At 43.3% G+C, this 22878-nt stretch overlaps 1 protein-coding gene and 1 long non-coding RNA gene across 3 annotated transcripts in view; one reads left to right on the top strand and one right to left on the bottom strand.

The window, feature by feature from the left end:
* LOC128689188 (uncharacterized) overlaps nt 1–22878 on the bottom strand; it is a 433687-nt gene that overhangs the window by 308208 nt on the left and 102601 nt on the right. The window lies entirely within an intron of this gene.
* The window catches only part of LOC138853018 (uncharacterized), a 92870-nt gene that overhangs the window by 4449 nt on the left and 65543 nt on the right, over nt 1–22878 (top strand). The window contains exon 2 of one of the 2 annotated variants that reach the window (XR_011392252.1): nt 17951–18243. This is a non-coding gene — a long non-coding RNA (uncharacterized lncRNA). Of the gene's footprint in view, nt 1–17950; nt 18846–22878 lie in introns of those variants that run through there. The other variant, XR_011392251.1, reaches the window with a different exon arrangement.

Genomic DNA, 22878 nt, shown 5'->3' with positions numbered 1-22878 from the left:
CTCCTCTGCCTTGTCTACCATCCTCTTGGCTGTGGGAAAGCCCAAACGAAGCCGATGGATGGCGGTACACTGCGCTCTGGACCAGTTTCTATCATATGGAGGGGGTTCTCCCTGAGTCGCTGCTCGGTACCACTGTTGAGATGGGGTATCACCTAAGACCTCCCCCATAAGTTTCGTGGCTCTGGCAGCCACCAGTTTGGTCTGTCGTAGGCTGATTGGGACAGTAATCCCAACATGTGGATAGTGTGTTGCTGCCTTGGCTGCATCATCTGCCGCCTCATTTCCCTGGATGCCAGCATGGCTGGGGATCCAGTTTAATGTCGATCTATTACCCTGAACTTCTAAGGCTGTCATTATGCTCAGGATCGATGTGATGAGGTGGACATTATCCTGTGGTTGAGGATGGGAGAGGGCATTGATTGCAGAGGTCGAATCAACATGTATGACAGGTCGGAGTCGATGTCGTAGGGCATGTGACAATGCCTGCTGAATCGCCACCAGCTCAGCTTGAAGGATCGTGCAGTGGTCAGGGAGTCACCAGCCTTGTGTGTGACCATTGTGGTACAGTCCAGCTGCTGCTCTCTTCCTGTCAGGGTCGACAGAACCATCTGAAATACACTGCACATGTGCCTCCCTCTGCCAGTGCCATGCTTGTCTCAGCATGATTGCTGAGGGTGTCTTGACTGCAGAGACACTTAGAGATGAGTAGCTGCATGATGAAAACATCGGCTGGATCTGGGCACCAGGGAGGTGGTGGATGGTACCCAGCAACAGGAAGGTCACAACTCTTCTCACAGAGCAGCTGTACAGGCAGCAGCTTCCGCCCAGCAGCACAAAACGAACGAATCCAGGAGTAGTCCGTGAAGAGTGTGGGATCTTGTGACATGGTTGTTAATATCCGTCTCCTCAGTGGGGTACCTTGCTGCCGGTGCAGAATCGTGGCCACTTTGCAGGCGTTTATGTATCTTACTCTGTCAGCCAAGGAAGGAAGCCGGGCCTCAGATCTGAGACATACTGTGTTGGTCCAGATGGGGGCACCAAGCATAGTTCTTATCGCCTGGTTTTGTACGACCTCCACCCTTTGCCTGCTCTGCGGGAAGAGATGAGCTAAAGCCGGTGCACCGTAGTCAATGAGCGAGCGAATAGCTTGTATATAGTACAAGCGAAGTACATCTTTGCTTGCCCCTGCACAGTGCCTCGTCATGGCTCTCATGGCGTTGAGTCTGAGTAGAGCACGTGACCTGACATACTCGGCCTGTTTCTGAAAGGTCAGCTTTTTATCAATGTAGATTCCCAAGTACAGGTAGGAGCCTGTCCACTCAAGTTCTGTATCCTGAATACGTAATCTATTCATAGGATCTGGTCCCTTGAACATCATTGCAAGAGATTTCTCGGCCGAGATCTTGAGGCCTAGTTCCTTGCAAGACTGCGTAATTAGGTCCAAAGCTCTCTGAGCCTGTCGTTCTAAATTGCCTTTCCCATTCACTACTAGTGCAAGATCATCAGCATAGCTGAGGAGCTGTGTACCACTATGAAAGGGAAGGCTCACAAGTTCCTGCATAAGGATGTTAAAAAGGGTAGGACTGAGCACACCTCCTTGTGGCGTACCGTTTTCCAGGGTTTTAAGGGAAGAGTAGTGTCCCTGAAAGCTGACACAGGCCTGCCTGCCCCTAAGGTAGGACTCTATCCAGGCCAGGAGGCGTCCTTTGATTCCCTTCCGAGCTAGTATTGCCAGAATTGCTGTGGGGCTGGCTAGCTCAAATGCCTTCTCAAGGTCGAGGTAAACGACGATACTAGGTTTTTTGTTGCTATCAGCAATCTGGCTTAGTAGAGTGGTTATGCACTCTGCTGTTCCCACTCCTTTGGTGAAGCCAAATATGTGATGATGAGAGGGTCCAAGTTTCCATAGGAGGCGGTTTAACACCATCCTCTCAGCAGTCTTGGCTAAGCAGCTGGTCAGCGATATGGGTCTCAGTCTAACATACAGAGGTAGAAAGACATTATATATATAGGCGGAGAGTGAGATGTGACACACGTGACCTGAGGAATGTCATAAGAACAGAATGGAGGAACACTGTAGAAGGCCTACTGGCCCATGCGAGGCAGGTCCTTATCAAAACAACCTCTACCTATGATGAGGACGGGTAGACGATGAAATCATGTGACTCCTGTGTTGTTGGGTTGGTGCTGCTTAAGTATCATGTATGCCAATGCTTTTGAAATTTTGTAGTTTCCAGTGTTGCGTTCTATATTGTCGGTGACGACGATTAGTGAGGCTTCCAGGCACCATCGGCGTCTGAGGTCTGGTTCGGTGAGAACGAGTTGTGCCTCGTTCCAGTTCATCAAATGCCCCGTGGAGTCTCTGTGGAGGACACAGGCGTACCTTACATCGTCTCTGTTAGAGGCATTTCGATGTTCATTCAGGCGGACTGCAAGATCTCTGCCTGTCTCGCCTACATATTTCTTGGGACAGAACCCACAGGGGATAGTGTAGACGCCTGCTGTAGAAGTTAGGTGTGGGGCTGCATTTCGTAGTGAGGTCTTTGATATTAAAATGGTATAAAATACCGACAGGTTGTTAGGTAAGACACATATGCAACAGTTAGGAATCTTTATTTCGAAACGTTTCGCCTACACAGTAGGCTTCTTCAGTCGAGTACAGAAAAGTTGATAGAAGCAGAAGATACTAGAAGACGATGTAATCAGTCCATCACCCTTAAAGTTTTGAGGTGGTCAGTCCCTCAGTCTGGAGAAGAGCATTGTTCCATGGTATGAAACAATATGGAGATGAAGTGACAGGATGGAGCCTTATATAGCGCCAGGAGGTTAGACGTAGGTCACTAGGAGAGGTAAGAACTCAGATGTTGGGAGGACAGGTCCCTCTCAAATCCAGCCGTTCTCACTAGTAGAGGTTGTCGAAGTTGATTGTAGGTCTGTACCAAGATACCCTTGTGTTGCAGTGTCAGACAGATTGAACATTAAAATGGTATAAAATACCGACAGGTTGTTAGGTAAGACACATATGCAACAGTTAGGAATCTTTATTTCAAAACGTTTCGCCTACACAGTAGGCTTCTTCAGTCGAGTACAGAAAAGTTGATAGAAGCAGAAGATACTAGAAGACGATGTAATCAGTCCACCCTTGAAGTTTTGAGGTGGTCAGTCCCTCAGTCTGGAGAAGAGTATTGTTCCATAGTCTGAAAGAATATGGAGTTGAAGTGACAGGATAGAGCCTATATACCGCCAGGAGGTGAGATGTAGGCCACTAGTAGATGTAAGAATGAACATTAAAATGGTATAAAATACCTAACAGATGTAAGAATGAAGAATTGAGACACTTATGCAACACATGGGAATCTTTATTGAAGAAACGTTTCGCCACAGTGGCTTCATCAGTCCAATACGAAGTAGAAGTGGAAATATAAACACATATGCAGTATAATGTGATCCTTTATTGACTACGTTTCGCCCACACAGTGGGCTTTTTCAAGTCACAAACAGAACTACCTGGGGTGGAAGGAATGCGAGTATTTATAGTCAGGTTCAGAATGCTGAGGTCAGGTGGAGAATGCTGCATCTGATGATGTACCGAGTACGGTTATAGAGTCTAAAATCTTGGGTAGCTTGGAAAGGAGATTGAATAAGTTTGTGAGCAGACCCCCCACAGTGTTCTCATGTGGGATAGCGATGAAGAAGTTTCTTGGCAAGTGGTTCAGCTATGTTGTAGAAGCCACTATTCTGGTTGAAGTTGTCGGATATAGAAATAAGTGATGATTCCAGGATTCTTCAGTATTGGGTGTTGTCTTCTGTGGCGATAAGTCTTGAGTTTCTGTAGTTTATCAAATGGTTGTGTGAATTACGGTGTTGTACGCAGGCATTCATTGTGTCGTCAGACCTGCTTGGATATTGGTGTTCTGAAATACGTGTTTGGAGGTCCCTTGATGTTTCGCCCACGTATAACTTGTTGCAGTCATTACAAGGGATTATGTATACCCCTGCAGAGGGTGGAAGCTTGTCCTGTCTATCACTGGTAATGTCCTTGATGGTCGTGGTTGTGGAGGTAGATACTTGAAATGAGGTATTGGAAAAGATGTTGGAAACGTGTTTGGCAATGGAGTTGGTGGGGAGGACTATGTATCTCTTCTCGGCAGTGTCTTCTCTGGGTGTGTTGAAGATGTTTAATGCCCATCGTTCCTTCCACCCCAGGTAGTTCTGTTTGTGACTTGAAAAAGCCCACTGTGTGGGCGAAACGTAGTCAATAAAGGATCACATTATACTGCATATGTGTTTATATTTCCATTGTGTCGGTATTTTATACCATTTATTTCCACAAAGTAGAAGTGGGTAAGGAGAGTAGAAGTTTGAGGTGGAAATATAAACACAAATGCAGTATAATGTGATCCTTTATTGGCAACATTTCACCCACACAGTGGGCTTTTTCAAGTCACACACGGATCTACCTGGGGTTGGAAGGTACGGGAGTATTTATAGTTATGTTCAGAATGTTGAGGTCAGGTGGAGAATGCTGCATCTGATGATCTACCGGGTGGGGTTATAGAGTCTTGGGTAGCTAGGCAGGGGTATTGGACAAGTTGTGAGTAGACCTTCTGCAGTGTTCTATGTTCTTATGTGGGATAGCGATGAAGAAGTTTCTTGGCGAGTGGTTCAGCTATGTTATAGAAGCCATTGTTCTGGTTGAAATTGTTGGTTATAGAGATAAGCGATGATTCCAGGATTCTTCTGTATTGAGTGTTGTCTTCTGTGGCTATAAGTCTTGAGTTTCTGTAGTTAATTAAATGGTTGTGTGAATTGCGATGTTGTACACAGGCATTCCTTGTATCGTCAGTCCTGCTTGCATATTGGTGTTCTGAAATACGTGTTTGGAGGTCTCTTGATGTTTCGCCCACATATAATTTGTTGCAGTCATTACAAGGGATTATGTATACCCCTGCAGAGGATGGAGGCTTGTCCTGTCTACTACTGGTGATGGTTTAGAAAGACACGTAAGCAAACACTATAACATATTTATTAGAAAACGTTTCGGTCCTGGGGCCTTGATCACTTCTAACATACAGAGGTAGGAAGACATTATATATAGGCGGAGAGTGAGGTGTGACGCACGTGACCTGAGGAATGTCATAAGAACATTCCTCAGGTCACGTGCGTCACACCTCACTCTCTGCCTATATATAATGTCTTCCTACCTCTGTATGTTAGAAGTGATCAAGGTCCCAGGACCGAAACGTTTTCTAATAAATATGTTATAGTGTTTGCTTACGTGTCTTTCTAAACCAACTTGTCGGTATTTATTACCAAGGTTTATACCACTACTGGTGATGTCCTTGATGGTCGTGGTTGTGGAGGTAGATACTTGGAATGATGTTTTGGCAAAGATGTTGGACACATGTTTGGCAATGGAGTTGGTGGGAAGGACTATGTATCTCTTCTCGGCAGTGTCTTCTCTGGGTGTGTTGAAGATGTTTAATGCCCGCCGTCTGCAGTCTCTGATGAAGTGACGAGGATAGTGGAGTTTAGAAAATACTTGTTCAATTATAGTGCATTCTTCCTCAAGGAACTCGTTGCTGCAGATTCTGAGTGCACGCAGGAAGAAGCCTATAATTACACCACGTTTGGTTTTGGTGTCGTGGTGAGAGTAGAAGTGGAGAAGATCGTTTTGGTTGGTGGGTTTTCGATAGACTTTAAAACAAAGTTCGTGGTCAGCTTTGCAGAGCAGAACATCAAGGAAAGGAAGAGTGTTGTCGACTTCTTCTTCAAGTGTGAACTGGATTGAAGGCTCGACCTGGTTGAGCTTGTCTTGGAGAGCTTGAACGTTGAAGCGTTTAGGAGTTATGAGGAGAATGTCGTCAACATAACGGAGCCAGGTGACAGACGAAGGAATAATGGTAGAGAAACGTTCGGCTTCTAGATGTTCCATGTATAGGTTCGCCAGGACTGCACTGAGTGGCGAACCCATGGGTAGTCCAAAAGTCTGCTGAAAGAGGTGATTTTCGAAAGAGAAACACGTAAAGCCAACACATAGTTCAACAAGGTCGATGAAATCGCTGGCTGGAATGGGAAGATCAAGTGAATCGTCAATTTTCCTGTGCAAGAATTCGATGGCTTGTGTAGTAGGTACTTTGGTGAATAGGGAAGTCACGTCAAGGCTGGAAAGTTTCTTGTTCCTGATGTTGATGTTGCGAATGCGATTGAGAAGATCACCTGAGTGTTTGAGATGTGCTGGACTGATAGTGCCCAAGAGTTTAGAGAGGTGTTTGGCGAGAATTCCTGAGAGCTGGTGGGGAGCACTGCCTATTCCCGAGGATATGGGCCTCAGTGGGATACCAGGCTTGTGAGTCTTTGGCATGCCGTACATTCTGGCAGGTCTGGGGTTGCTGGGCATGGTGTGCAGAAGTTTCTTCCCTTGTTCTGAGCCCCTCAGAATGCGGCGAGTCCTTTGAAGAAAAGTTTTAGTAAGGTTGTCCACTTGGTTAGTTGTGAGAGGTTCGTAGGTATCTGGGTCATTAAGTGGATTGAGCATTTTGTTCCTGTAATCGTCAGTGTTCATGATAACAACACCACCTCCTTTATCAGCGGTGGTGACCCTGATGGTCGTGTCTTCTGCTAAACCTTTGAGTGCATTGATGTAACGTCGAGGAGCTGTGTGTTGAGATGGCTGCTGAGATGATGCCTTGAAGCTAGCCTTTTTGGAAGTCTGAGTCATTGTGTCTGTACCTACTACACAAGCCATCGATCTCTTGCGCAGGAAAATTGACGATTCACTTGATCTTCCCATTCCAGCCAGCGATTTCATCGACCTTGTTGAACTATGTGTTGGCTTTACGTGTTTCTCTTTCGAAAATCACCTCTTTCAGCAGACTTTTGGACTACCCATGGGTTCGCCACTCAGTGCAGTCCTGGCGAACCTATACATGGAACATCTAGAAGCCGAACGTTTCTCCACCATTATTCCTTCGTCTGTCACCTGGCTCCGTTATGTTGACGACATTCTCCTCATAACTCCTAAACGCTTCAACGTTCAAGCTCTCCAAGACAAGCTCAACCAGGTCGAGCCTTCAATCCAGTTCACACTTGAAGAAGAAGTCGACAACACTCTTCCTTTCCTTGATGTTCTGCTCTGCAAAGCTGACCACGAACTTCGTTTTAAAGTCTATCGAAAACCCACCAACCAAAACGATCTTCTCCACTTCTACTCTCACCACGACACCAAAACCAAACGTGGTGTAATTATAGGCTTCTTCCTGCGTGCACTCAGAATCTGCAGCAACGAGTTCCTTGAGGAAGAATGCACTATAATTGAACAAGTATTTTCTAAACTCCACTATCCTCGTCACTTCATCAGAGACTGCAGACGGCGGGCATTAAACATCTTCAACACACCCAGAGAAGACACTGCCGAGAAGAGATACATAGTCCTTCCCACCAACTCCATTGCCAAACATGTTTCCAACATCTTTGCCAAAACATCATTCCAAGTATCTACCTCCACAACCACGACCATCAAGGACATCACCAGTAGTAGACAGGACAAGCCTCCATCCTCTGCAGGGGTATACATAATCCCTTGTAATGACTGCAACAAATTATATGTGGGCGAAACATCAAGAGACCTCCAAACACGTATTTCAGAACACCAATATGCAAGCAGGACTGACGATACAAGGAATGCCTGTGTACAACATCGCAATTCACACAACCATTTAATTAACTACAGAAACTCAAGACTTATAGCCACAGAAGACAACACTCAATACAGAAGAATCCTGGAATCATCGCTTATCTCTATAACCAACAATTTCAACCAGAACAATGGCTTCTATAACATAGCTGAACCACTCGCCAAGAAACTTCTTCATCGCTATCCCACATAAGAACATAGAACACTGCAGAAGGTCTACTCACAACTTGTCCAATACCCCTGCCTAGCTACCCAAGACTCTATAACCCCACCCGGTAGATCATCAGATGCAGCATTCTCCACCTGACCTCAACATTCTGAACATAACTATAAATACTCCCGTACCTTCCAACCCCAGGTAGATCCATGTGTGACTTGAAAAAGCCCACTACTGTGGGTGAAACGTTGTCAATAAAGGATCACATTATACTGCATTTGTGTTTATATTTCCATTGTGTCGGTATTTTATACCATTTATTTCCAGAAGTTTGAGGTAATCAGTCCCTCAACCTGGAATCGATGTGTTCAGTCCATCCACCTACAAGAGTGATGGACTGAACACATCGATTCCAGGTTGAGGGACTGATTACCTCAAACTTCTACTCTCCTTACCCACTTCTTCTTTGTATTGGACTGATGAAGCCACTGTGTGGCGAAACGTTTCTTCAATAAAGATTCCCATGTGTTGCATAAGTGTCTCAATTCTTCAACTTGTCGGTTTTCAAAACCATTCGTCACAGATGTAAGAATGTTGTCGTTGGAAGGTCAGGTCCCTCTCAGATCCAGCCATTCTCACTAGTAGAAGTTGACAAAGTTGATTTCAGGTCTGTACCAAGATACCCTGGTGTTGCAGTGTCTGACAGAGTGAACATCGTCTTCAAGTATCTTCTGCTTCTATCAACTTTTCTGTACTCGACTGAAGAAGCCTACTGTGTAGGCGAAACGTTTCGAAATAAAGATACCTAACTGTTGCATATGTGTCTTACCTAACAAGTACATGTACAAAGTATACAATGACATACTACTATATAGAAAGCCGCTTGTTGTGCAGAACATTTCGGGCAAATTAGGTCAGTTTTGTCCTAGGATGCGACCCACACCAGTCGACTAATACATAAGAACATAAGAAAGAACACTGCAGCAGGCCTACTGGCCCATGCGAGGCAGGTCCACGTCTCCTACCGACTTAAGCCTAGTTAGGTCAGGTCACATTCAGGTACCAATTTTACTGATGGGTGAACAGACAACCGATGTAAGGAAACACGTGGTATAAACTTTGGTAATAAATACCGACGACTTGGTTTAGAAAAACACGTAAGCAAACACCAGGACATATTTATTAGAAAACATTTCGGTCCTGAGACCTTGATCACTTCAAACATACAGAGGTTAAAAGACAGTATATATAGGCAGAGAGTGAGGTGTGAGTGACGCATGGCGACCTGAAGAATGCCATATTGGGATGAGGACGGGTAGACGATGAGATCATGTGACTCCTGTGTTGCTGGGTAGGTGGTACCAGGCAAAGTAATATGTCCTAGTGTTTACTTACGTGTTTTTCTAAACCAAGGAAACACGTGCAATGTTTTCACCCCTTCGCCGAGAATCAAACCCGGACCCTCACCATGTGAGTATACCTGGAGAGGGCTATGGGGGTCAACGCCCCCGTGGCCCGGTCTGTGACCAGGCCTCATGGTGGATCAGGGCCTGATCAACCAGGCTGTTACTGCTGACCGCACGCAACCCGACATACGAACCACAGCTCGGCTGGTCAGGTACTGACTTTAGGTGCCTGCCCAGTGCCTTCTTGAAGACAGCCAGGGGTCTATTGGTAATCCCCCTTAAGTATGCTGGGAGGCAGTTGAACAGTCTTGGGCCCCTGACACTTATTGTGTTGTCTCTTATCGTGCTAGTGGCACCCCTGCTTTTCACTGGGGGGATGTTGCATCGTCTGCCGAGTCTTTTGCTTTCATAGGGAGTGATTTTCGTGTGCAAGTTTGGTACTAATCCCTCTAGAATTTTCCAAGTGTATATAATCATGTATCACTCCCGCCTGCATTCTAGGGAGTACAGGTTGAGGAACTTCAAGCGTTTCCAGTAATTGAGGTGTTTTATCACATTTATGTGTGCCGTGAAGGTTCTCTGTACACTTACTAGGTCAGCAATTTCACCTGCCTTGAAACGTGCTGTTAGTGTGCAGCAATATTCCAGCCTAGATAGAACAAGTAACCTAGTTTTAAAGGTTCTCATTATCTATCTTGTCATTTTTCTTGCAGATGCGATTGAAACAACGTTATGGTCTTTGAAGGCGAGATCCTGTGACATGATCACTCCCAGGTCTTTTACGTTAGTTTTTCGCTCTATTGTGTGGTTGGAATTTGTTTTATAAATAAATAACAAAAAGGCACAATACCGTGACTGGAACGATACACAAATAACCCGCACATAAAAGAGAGAAGGTTACGACGACGTTTCGGTCCGACTTGGACCATGTGAAGCGAAAGCTTCTGCCACCAGTCCACATACATACGTTAATTCCTAAAATACGTACAAAGTTAACTCAGCTTATATACACTGAGAGATACATATTTCACTTTAAATACAATGAGAAATGCACACCTCTCGGTGTATGTGCACTGAGAGAGACTCTCTTGTATATATATATACTGAGACAGATACATTTCGGTACAAATACACTGAAAGAAATGCACGTTTTACTGCATATACACAGAGACAGACGATGCAACATCTCTCCAATGAAAAGCAGGGTTGCCACTAGCACGATAAGAGACAGCGCAATAAACATGTCAAGAAATTAGAGAAAATGCAAAGGTTTGCAACAAGGTTAGTTCCGGAGCTCAGGGAAATGTCCCACGAAGAAAGGTTGAGGGAAATCGGCCTGACGACGCTGGAGGACAGGAGGGTCAGGGGAGACATGATAACGACATACAAAATACTGCGTGGAAGAGATAAGGTGGACAGAGACAGGATGTTCCAGAGAGAGGACACAGAAACAAGGGGTCACAACTGGAAGCTGAAGACTCAGACGAGTCAAAGGGATGTTAGGAAGTACTTCTTCAGTCACAGAGTCGTCAGGAAGTGGAATAGTCGAGCAAGTGATGTAGTGGAGGCAGGAACCATACATAGCTTTAAGACGAGGTATGACAAAGCTCAGAGAGCAGGGAGAGAGAGGACCTAGCAGCAATCAGCGAAGAGGCGGGGCCAGGAGCTGAGTATCGACCCCTGCAACCACAATTAGGTGAGTACAATTAGGTGAGTACCTGTGTACGTGCACCGAGTCAGTCTCTCCCTCTCTCCTTCCCTCCCTCTCTTCCTCTCCCTTCCCCGTCTCTCTCTCTCTCTCTCTCTCTCTCTCTCTCTCTCTCTCTCTCTCTCTCTCTCTCTCTCTCTCTCTCTCTCTCTCTCTCTCTCTCTCTCTCTCTCTCTCTCTCTCTCACAGTGAAGAGGTGGGGCCAGGAGCTATAGACTCGACCTCTTTAACCGCAATTAGTCGAGTACCACACACACATACACACACACACACACACACACACACACACACACACACACACACACACACACACACACACACACACACACACACACACAGGAGCTCGGACTCGACCCCCGCAACCTCAACTAGGTGAGTACACACACACACTACAACAGGCCTAGGTTACCTGGTTGACCAGGCAAGCCCCAGACGACCCTGGCCCATGGCCGGGCTCCGAGAGTAGTCAAACTCTCGAAGCTCTTCAAAGGTATATCAGAGGTATATAATCGACATGTGCCTAGGACAGAATGGTAACTAACATACATATACATAAGTTTAGAACTTTTCATTAATAATAAAGGGAAAACGGTGACCCAGGAAGTGCCCTACTAATAACGTTATGCTTGTGAAATAGAAGGTAGGTGGGTTCAGTAGTTTGGAAATTTGAAGAATGTTTTAACCCTGTTGATCATTCAACACTAGATCAGTGAAACATAAATACAACACATAAGAAATAAAAGCTAATAGCATGAAAAAAATACTCTCACCGAATTACACTCACACAAAAAAAGGGAGGCCAATCTATCGACAAGTTCCTTTGACAACCGGTAACTACAGTGACAAATTTTATTTCTCTACAGTGCACAATTGACATACGATTGACATATATAAACTACTTTATAGAAAGTCTCTTATAATTATAAAAACTGCTAATTGTAAACACCACGAAGAAAGCGAACTAAGTGGTGGACAGAGTTAGAATGTGTTTCACAGTCAGCTGCATGACATTAGCTACAAAGAGGGAGCAGGAACACTTGCAAAACATAGGTAAGATGTGTGTGCCCAATCCTTTCTCCTCAGAGACCCGTCTCAAAGTGATGAATCCTATTGTTGGAGGAAAGTCAAACACCTACATTCTGCCAAACCATGGATAACCTGCTTCCTGTCTGTGGGGACCACCTGACTCGCCACTTCCCAACTCAAGTCACAGTAAGGCAATAGTCTTCAATAGTGAGAGCTCATAGTGGCAGCCTTCGAATGTGCATCATCCCTTTCATTTCCCAGAACACGAACATGGACCAGACACCGAAAGAACTCGCATACTCATTACGATTGCAACCAGATAGTATAAACATGTAAACAGTTCAATACCACTGTAACTTATATAGTTATCAAAACTGTGGCGCAGGCCCTGGACCTATTACGTACCTGTGTAATCTTTTGACTGCCTCCCACAGAATGGGTATGGGATGCATAATAGTATTTAACTAACTCAGTGTGCCCCTGGAAACAGGCTAACCACTACTGGCTCTTTTGTAACACAGGGCAGACAGAAGTATGCTAGGTCAGGGCAAACAACACACTAAGCCATCAAGATTGCGTAGAGCTCATAGTGAACACAGAGGACCTGTTTGGTGTGATCCCAATACTGTCTTCACCCATGATCACTGCAAAGCCAGTGCCACCCTCACTCTGACCTGTCCGGATAGACCTTTATTCACGAAGCATGAATGAAATTACATTTCAGGAAATTTGCAAGGGTCATAGCCATGGCTCATCACTAAGATAAACCTCAGGTTCATTCTCCTCTGCTCTAGGACTAGTCTCGCTGCTTACCTTTGGACTATCTTCAGTTTCTCAAAATGCTTTATCAAGTGGGGGGTTCCACGTTGGTGTTGCATACTCCAAGATGGGCCTGACATACTATGTTGAATATATGGTCATGTATGACTTGAGTTTCCTGAAAGCTATTCAGATTTGCCAGAGAAGCATTCACTGCAGAGGAGTTTCGTGCCTCTAGCGATATGCTTGGCACTATGTTCACCCTGTAATCTTTATTTCAGTTATATTCGCAGTCTCTACCCCCCCCCCAAGTCTGTAATCAGTTTATGATCTTCGTACCACTCCACAATTTTCTTAACCCTGTATTTGCTGTGGTTGAATAGTGCTGTTAGTGTCCAAGTTCATTTGTAGCTTTTCGTTGTTGTCTTTGGTTTTTATTTGCATTAATTTTACGTCTGCAAATAGGGATACATCTGACTATTTCTTGATCCTTACAGATTCTCTCGCACATCTGTCTCCTGAGATACTATTTAATCTATTGTAGTGCATTCCTTGTTGTTCCTACCTGTTTCACAAGCTTTTTTTTTATCCCAATCTCTTATGAGGTACAATATCAAATGCTTTCTTGCAATCCAGTAATATATCATTTATCCATCTATCCTCCCTCCCTCTCCTGTCTCGCTTCTGTTACTTTGTCATAGTGGCTTTTGTGCCTGCTGTTTTACTCATACATCTACCTATTTAGCTACACAATCTGCATGGCTCAAAGAAATAAAACTATCATTAAAATCAGCAGGTTTGCGAGGAAAATTTGCCATCTCTAAACCCATGCTGCTTATTGCTTATGAAGGCACTTCTCTCCAAGTGCGCCAGTACTTTTGTTTGTTCTCCAATATCTTACATATTATATATGTTAGTAATACTGGTCTGTAATTTAATGCTTCTTGCCTGTCACTTTTTTCTTAAATACTGAGACTACGTTTGTCCTTTAAAGATCACTGACATTTGTCCCCTATCCAGTGACCTGTAGATTTTAGATAGTGGCTCAGGCAGCGCTTCTCCCTCTTTCAGAATGCATGGTGACATTTGTCGAGTGCCATTGTCTTTAATGTACCCAGCTTAAGGGAAGAAAAATTTCCCGTTTGCCTTGTGTGTATAATGGCCAAACCTGTTTGTGTAACTTCTGACTCTGGTGCTGCCCGTTTATGCTGAGAACACCTCTTTAAATTGTTTGTTCAACCTCTCACAGACTTCCTTGTCATTTCTCGCGAGTTTCTCCCATTTCTTCTTCAGTCCTGTTACCTGGTCTTTTACTATTGTCTTTTCCTTTGTGACTGCGAAGTAGTTTCGGTTTAGATTTGGCTTTTGCTGCTATGTCACTCAAATTGCCACACAGCTTCTTGCCTCACTCACTTTTGCTCTTCTACTCACCTATCTGTTTTCTTCAATTCTTGCCTATTTCTTTGTGGTTGGAATCTCCCACGATTAGTGGGATAGAGATAGAGATAGCAAGAAGTGCCATATGGGTACTTCTTGCTATCGCTGCTCTGGTGTCAACCATTGCTTTATCTTCATATCCCGTCTTGGTCATCTGCTGTTTGATGGCTGGTTGTAAAGCACTGCTTCTACTACTACTTCGGGTCGGCTAATCTTGATTGTGCCCACAATACAGTCACTTCATCACTCATTGCTTTACGACTCCACTGGTTCCTGATTAGCAGTGCAACTGCCTCTCCTCATTGCTTGATATCGTTCTACGAATATGGCATCTGTTATCATTTTGGTTAGTTTTGTCTCTGCGATTCTATAATACTTGGTGTTGCCTCTCCCGTCTGTTCTTTCAGTTCATCATTCTTGTATGATAATTCATCCGAATTTGTGTACTATACTTTGTTTTATTATGTTCTGGTTTGTAGTCACTACGCTTTCTGTTGGTTGCTCATCTGTAGATGGGTGGGAAGGGGAGGGTGAGGGGTTACTGTTATTGTGGAGGAAGTGGAGTTGGGCCTGCTAAGAGATGAGCAGGGGGAGAGCCTGTAACTGGCGACCCTTTTTTGGTGCTCCCTCAACTGTTCCTCCCCAATCTATGTATAACTGGTGATATCTTGTGCTCCTCAAGAATGGTCTGACTCAAGATCATGTTTGAAGCTACTTGTGACCCCGATCCTCTGAAGAATTTTCCGTCTTGAATTATTATTCTTATATACACTCAGTCAATATAATTTATGTTTTTGAAGATGTATTACCAGCCAGTGGCTTTATTAGTCTAATACCGAGAATAATCTAGAGACTGTGGAAGACTTAAAACGGCGATCAGTCCCTCAGCCCTGCTAGGAAGTTTTCAGTCCATCTGATGCAACATCTTGCAATCTCAGTACAGAAAATTCTACTATACTTTGCATGCCTAATCTGTTGGTATGACCTATTTCCACTAGTGGGCTCCATCCATTATGACGCCGTCATTGAACTGCTTCGCCTCTCCTGTCTCTTAGTATGCAAGTCATAATTCTTGTGCATCTTCCGGTACTTTAGATTCAACCAGCCTGATGGAATGAACACTTCCTAATAAGGCTGAAGGATTAATCAATTCAGATTACTAAAGCATGTCTTCCACTGCCTCCAGGATTATTCTCTAATGGATTAATAATGCCACTGGAGGGTAAAATGTCTCCACAATAAAGATACCCAGATGTTACACTTGTATCTTATAATCATGCTCCTTTTTCTCTCGTGTCCTTTCTGACTTACAATCATCAGTGACCTGCTTCTCTTTCTCCCAATGTCTTTCCAGATTTCTTTTATCTGTTGTCACTAGTTCCCTTGCTTTTCTTATCACCTCCTGAGTATCTCTGCTAATTACTTTTCTCCTTTGTGCCTTCTTGATTGCTTGTAGTTTCTCCATTATTGCTGCCCCTTCTACCTTTCACCTCATTTTCTCCATAGTTTTCAGTATTTTTTTTCATTTTCTCTTCCACTCTTTGAGCTCTTCAGCCATAATTGCCCCTGTCTCCTTTTCCATGCTATCTTCTTGTTTGTTACTCATTTCCAGAGTTTCCTCCTTGAGAATATTTAACTTTCCCACTCTTCATTTATTTTGCTCTTCAGATTTTAGATTTTGCCACCGAAGTGGCTAGTTTATTGTGCACCCCATGTCCATCCTGTGGACGGTAGCGCGAGAGCATATGGATACACAAAAGGCCTAGGAACTAGGCCCCAAAGGGTTAACAGGAATACATATGGATTTATATCTACATATCTATAGTTCACTTATCTGTTACAAGCAAATTTAGGAAATTTGCTTAATATATCTGGTATCTTATTTTCATTAACATGTCACATAGGTTATTATACTGTCTGTCTCTGTATTCCTCAATAAGTGGACAATTAAGCACATAGTGTTCAAGAGAGTGACCATATGCCTGATCACATAATTTACATTTAGTTTGATCATCATCTGTGTGTCTCCCAAACTGCCAGAAGTACTTGTAACCAAGCCTAAGCCTGGCCACTACAACATCAGTCAGTCTGTTCACATTGCAAGTTGCTCCATAAACATACTTATCTACGTTCATGTTATCATAGTCGGTTATAGATCTACTCAGGCTTCTAACTGCATTCCTATAACAATCATTTTCATTATTTACTTCTCTCCTAATATTATTCCTAATGCTAGACACAGTTATACCAAAGTTATATTCTACATTCTCCTTCTCGATACTCTTCTTGGCTAACATATCAACTTTATCATGAAGGAGTAATCCAATGTGTGATGGGATCCATAGCAATTGTACATTAATTCCTTTGTCCCTAATTTTTGAGTATCTATACCTAGCTTCCCCAATGAGCATGTTGTTGGAGTCATTATATGAGCCAAGAGCCTTCAATGATGACATAGAATCAGTAATGATGATAGAGTCAAGCTCAGTGTCATAGGTTAGCTTTAGCGCCATTAGGATTGCAAACAATTCAGTTTGCAGTGTAGACGCCCAGTTGTTAATTCTTATGCCTAACTCAACAAATTTATTATCATTCTTAACTAGGGAGGTGGCAACAAGAGCAGATGCAGCCCTGCCAGAAGACTCCTGTTTAGATCCATCAGTGTATATAACTTGTGATAACTTGTTACTACCAGCTAGGTGAGAAATTTCTTCTTGAGCAGTTGCTCTAACAAGAGATTTAAGGAAGGGATTACTAGCAATGAGCTTCTTGGGAGAGACTTGTAGGTATGTGATATTAAATGAACACATCTTCCATGGAGGGGTGAAATGCTCTTGTTGCCTACAGTGATACAGTTCATGCAGGTTATAAAACTTAATGCAATTGCACGTTTTCACAATCCATTTAGATCTGTGTGTATTTACCTCTAGACACTTGGTAAGATTCACTGTGACAGTGTCTGGTTCGTTTCTCAGCATTCTAATACCGAGTACAGTGTTAATTTCAACAATCCTATCACTGATACTAGAAATACCAAGCTCCTTCCTCATGTTAAGAACTTTTGTAGATCTGGGACAGCCAAGAATAATCCTGAGAGCTTCATTTTGCATTAACTCCAAGGGTCGGAGAGAACTTTCTCTAGCTAATATCAACATGGGAGCAGCATAATCAATTAAGGACCTAACATAGGCTATGTACATCATTCTCACGATTCTCACATTTGCACCATAGTTGGGATTGTAGCCAGCAACAGCTTTGAGAGCATTTAGCCTAGCTTTACATTTCTTGTTTAGTTGTGGTATAGTGGATTTGTTAAAGGGTACATCTACACCAAGATATCTGTAAGTTTTAACGTAGCTAATGATTTCACCCTGCAAATAGATGGGTGGGGGATGTCGTTTGCTTGTTAATATCTTAGTTTTAGAGGAAGATATTATGAGGCCTAGTCGATTACAAATTGCTTGAACTTCATTAAGAATGGTATTCATCTTCTTATGCCCTGTTGTATGGATCATGATATCATCAGCATAGCTTATAGCTATATGTTTAGGTGAGGCAGGTAGAGCATTTAGGAGAGCATTAATCAGAATATTAAATAGCATGGGACTAAGAACTCCTCCCTGCGGTGTACCTAAAGACATTCTTTTGCTCTTCAGAACAGTTATTATAATATTTAACTATAACCATTCACTTTCATCTCTTTTCTCTCCTTCCCCACATTTTTTATTGCACTTCTGATTTAACATTTTCTTTTCCTCTAGGTTCAACATATCCAAGTGAAAATGGTCTTCCAGTGATTTTAGCCTATCCATGTGATGGAGAGGCTATCGATTCCACTATCCATCAGTCGCATGTACAAGGTCTTCCTCTGATTTCAACCTCTCCAGATGGAGAGACCGTTCGTTGCTGCATTTGGTCGACACTCGTATCCTTTAGCTGCACAGGAATTTTCAACTTTTCCTCCATCATTAACCCCCCTCAGCTTGATGTATTTCTCCGTTTACCCCCTTCCATACAGAAATTTATTGCCATCATAAAGGGACAGAAAAACAAGGTCAGAAAAGAATAAATTATTCAGTTTTTTCACAAAAAATAGCAATATACATTCGTATCACCAAAAAATAAAACATTCTTTCCTAAACAGTTGTACATTATCAGGTACATCAAATATTTACCCCTTGCCATGTATTTTTTACCCATAAAGGGTTAATTTACCTCTGGTTGAGAATCACTGGCTCTAGCAGATTAGATATAGCAGTTCGGCACGGGTGCATGTACTTGTGTGTGTTGGCTCACCTGTATGTGATTGCAGGGGTCGGGTCATAGCTCCTCTGTGTGGGTGTACTCACCTATTTGTGATTACAGGGGTTGAGTCATAGCTCCTGGCCCTGTCTCTTTGCTAGTTGCTACTAGGTCCACTCTCCCTGCTCCAAGAGCTTTATCATTGTGTATGTGTGTGTGTTTGCATGATGGTTTCGCCTTTTACTAAATCTTTGCATAATATACCATTTAAAGTTGACATAGCTACTGAACTCATAGTGGAATGCTCGACAATATCCTTATCTCCTTGATGAAGTCTCCAAGCTCAGGTAATTTCATTACCTTTTTAAAAAAAATCATCCTGTGTGAAGGAGTATGATAGGCAAACTATTGTATGTAATGGGTATACTGTATTAGGTAAACATAGTTCTTGCACTAATCTTGTACTAAACAGCTCTATTACACCCATTCAGCTGTTTGCACAATGTATTTTATTACCCCCTCCCCCTCAAAGGAGGTTTCTTTATGTCGGTGAGGGGCTCTTGGTCAAGAAATGGGACTTAACCTCTTCTTCTTTGGTCTGAACCTTAAGGCCCTTTCCTGCTTGAAGAAGAATCTAAAGGCATTAACTCTCTGGCAGACTTGGAGTGTAAAGAATTTTGTCCAAAAAGGACTTTGAAACATAAAGCATAAGGGGAGGAATTGCCTAGTTGGTTGTTTCTTAGAAGCGTGAGAAGAAACTGAGATAGGGTCATCAGTGGCAGGCCAAAGTTGTTGGACGCGAGGTTAGAGGTGGGCCAACCCGAGTTGCGCTTACGAATCAGTGCACTGTAGGTAATGTAGGAAGAGAAGCCGGGATCGTAGTCAAGCTGCGCAGAGGTCAGATGTATCTAAAGGGTAGGTTGGAACCGTAGTACTGGAGGATGGTAATGAAATGAGACCGAAACGTTACTCAGAGAAGGTACCGGGTTGGAAGAGGTCCGAAGAATGGTCCAAAGGCATGCCAGGTTCTGTATTGGGTGCTGAAGAAAAAGGGTCTGGGAAGAGGAAGGCCATAGGTTTGGGTCTCCATGATAAGTTTCCCCTTTTTTAATTTATTTAAAAAATGGAGAAAAAAAGGAGGAAGGAGAACATGGAGAGATAGCTCTCAGGAGGAATGAAAGGGATTGTATATCCCCCTCCACTCTCAAGAGGGCCCTTAGTGCAGCAGGCAGTGCAGACGCAGTGTGGAACCCATGCCCTACCCTACCCTTCATGCCGGTAAACCAGCAATCTAGGATAGCAACATCACATCCGCCGAGCCACCTTGGCGGACAAAAGAAAAAGAGAGGGTGGTCAAAACTCACCACAAGGCATACCTTCTTCAGCCACCACCTCCCGGAACCAACAGGCAGCCCCCAGTGATGCACCTGTCACCCGAAGGACATCATAAGCCAACCCCCGGAACTCTAGAGGGGGATCGGGACATACCCAGATGATCCAGATTCCAAGGACCTCAATGAAATGGGATGGACAATGACACCCTTTCTCGTGAAATCATAATGACACGATTGCAAACAAACCACGGTACGGGCAGGGATTGAACTCGCAGCTAGTGGCAGATGTGCTGGTCTGGAGTTTTATGACTCGCTAGCCACGAGTTCAATCTGCCTGTACTGTGGTTTGACACCCTGTTCCCAACTTAGGAGCTAGAATTTCAGAGGGGAAGACCCCAAAGACCAAAAGCAGGAAAGGATAGAGAGGGGAAGGATATGAAGGCTGGGATAGGGAAGGGAGGAATGGGGAGTAATTAGGTAAGGAAGGGAGGAGTGAGGGGTAATTAGGTTTGGTCGGAGGAAGACCGAAAGGTAAAATTCCTTATACCAAAAGCCTCTTCACCACAGCAAGGAGGCCCTTCCCCTTGAAGAGGTTATGGTAGAGGAGGCTGGATTAAGCTTATGGAGTATGGAGACAACTTTTTCGGATTGCACAGCAACCGAAACAGTTATAACTTCAAAAAAGATTTTCCTTGTGGTAGTCTTAACACGAATTTCAAAAACATACCGAAACTGTGGTAAATATCTTCATTTAATGTCCGAACATCATCATTACAATATATTATTTTTTATTAAAACATCAGTCATTTTCCACCAAGGCAGGGTGGCCCAAAAAAAAGAAAAAACTTCCATCGTTCACTCCATCATTGTCTTGCCAGAGGCATGCTTACACTACAGTTATAAAACTGCAACATTAACATCCCTCCTTCAGTGTTGGCACTGTACTTCCTATCTGCAGGAATCAAGTCCGGCCTGCCGGTTTCCCTGAATCCCTTCATAAATGTTACCTTGCTTACACTCCAACAGCATGTTAAGTCCTAAAAACCATTTGCTCCTATCTGACATGCTCATGCACGCTTGTTGGAAGTCCAAGTGTCAGGGTTACTGAATTCCTATGTTATATACTTGTGTAGTATATCATGCCCCTCGCACACAAAACCTCCTTTACCTCCAACCTTTCCTAAGATGACCCCCAACCCCGTCTTCCCTCTACTACAGATATGTACACTCTTGAAGACATTCTATTTCGTTCCATCCTCATTACATGTCCAAACCATCTCAATAACCCCTCCTCTGCCCTCTGGATAATAGTTTTGGTAATCCTGCACCTTCTAATCTCCAAACTATGGATTCTCTGCATTATATTCACACTACACATTGCCCTCAGACATGACATCTCCACTGCCTCCAGCCTTCTCCTTGTTGCAACATTCACCACCCATGCCTCGCACCCATACAAGAGCATTGGTATAACTATACTCTCATACCTCCCCCTCCCTCCTTTCATAGATAAAGTTCTTTGTCTCCATAGACTCCTCAGTGCACAACTCTCCTTTTTCCCCTCGTCGGTTCTACGATTCACCTTATCTTTCATAGACCCATCTGCTGACACGTCCACTCTCAGATATCTGAATACATTCACCTCTTCCATACTCTTTCCCTCCAATCTGATATCCAATCTTCCATTACCTAATTTTTTATCACCACCTTACTCTTTTCCATATTTACTTTTAACTTCCTTATTTTACATACCCTACCAAACTCATCAGCCAACCTCTGCAACTTCTCTTCAGAATCTCCCAAAAGCACAGCATCATCAGCAAAGAGCAACTGTGACAACTCCCACTTTGTGTTATTCTTTATCTTTTAAAATGTGCTTTTACGCTCCTAGAACTAGAGTTAACACTTTCTGCTTGCCGAGTATTGCCAGCTGGACCTGATGGCACTCATATTCATATGCTGTAGCATTTACATCCACCAGTCCTCATAGTCCTTTTATGGTCACAAGGGGTACTTCCCCATCTGTGGAAAACTGCCGTTGTTCTGCCTTTTCATAAATGGGTACTTTGGGCCATGATGTCTCACACTATAGTCTCATTACTCTTACCAGTGCAGTTTGCAAGATAGAACGTCTAGTAAACAGACAGGTCTATTGGTCCATGTTAAGTAGGCCAAACTCACACCCACTCAAGTGCCCAACCAACCTATATTTAAAACTATCCAAGGTTCCCGTCTCAATGACGTTACCAGGGAGTTCCACTCAACTATGCTATTACCAAAACCAGTACTTCCCAGTATCCTTTCTAAATCCAAATTTCTCCATCTTTAATCTATTGCTGCGAGCCCTGTCTTGGTTAGATATTTTCAGCACGCTATTTATATCCCCTTCATATATTCAAGTCTTCCATTTGTACACTTAATCACATCTCCCATAATTTTCTGCCTTTCCAGAGTGCAAGTCCAATTCCTGAGCTCAGCCCTTGTCGTAAGAAAGGTTTCCAATACATGGAATCAACTTCGTCATCCTTCTCTGTTTAGTGTATTTAGTAATTAAGCACTTCTGTCTTAATTTTACTTCATTTGGGGTTTTCAGAGTTGAGATATATATTGCAAAATACTATTCCTAATATCGCTAAAAGGTAAATTATTAGTATAAGAATCAGGAAAAGCGCCAAATTTGAAAGGGTCATACAACTCTGCAGAAAAAGGTGAAATTTTCATTTATATACCCCTCAAGGGAAGTTCTTTGACACTGGTGAGGGGCTCTTGATCTAAGGAATTGGATCTGTGCTCCAGTTCCCTGAATTGAGCCTGAATACCTTCATCCCCACCCCCTACAGGTGCTGTATAATCCCTATGGGTTTAGCTCTCCCTCATAATTACAATAATTCATTTATATAAAATAAAAAAAATATCTACCTGAATAACCAAAACTGAAATCAATGTTATTCAATGCCTTACGCTTCAATATTTATTTCTTGCCTAAGGTATTTATTCTATATAAGTCTATCTTGGATGAATTAATAATGCAGTGGTGCTGTATAGCCCTTGTGGCTTAGCGCTTCTTTTTGATTATAATAATAATAATGCAGTGATATGTTTGCTAAGCTTAA

Source organism: Cherax quadricarinatus, chromosome 21 (genome assembly GCF_038502225.1).
Source record: "Cherax quadricarinatus isolate ZL_2023a chromosome 21, ASM3850222v1, whole genome shotgun sequence".
Classification (NCBI taxonomy): Eukaryota; Metazoa; Arthropoda; class Malacostraca; order Decapoda; family Parastacidae; genus Cherax; species Cherax quadricarinatus.
This window is presented reverse-complemented; position numbering and strand designations above follow the sequence as displayed.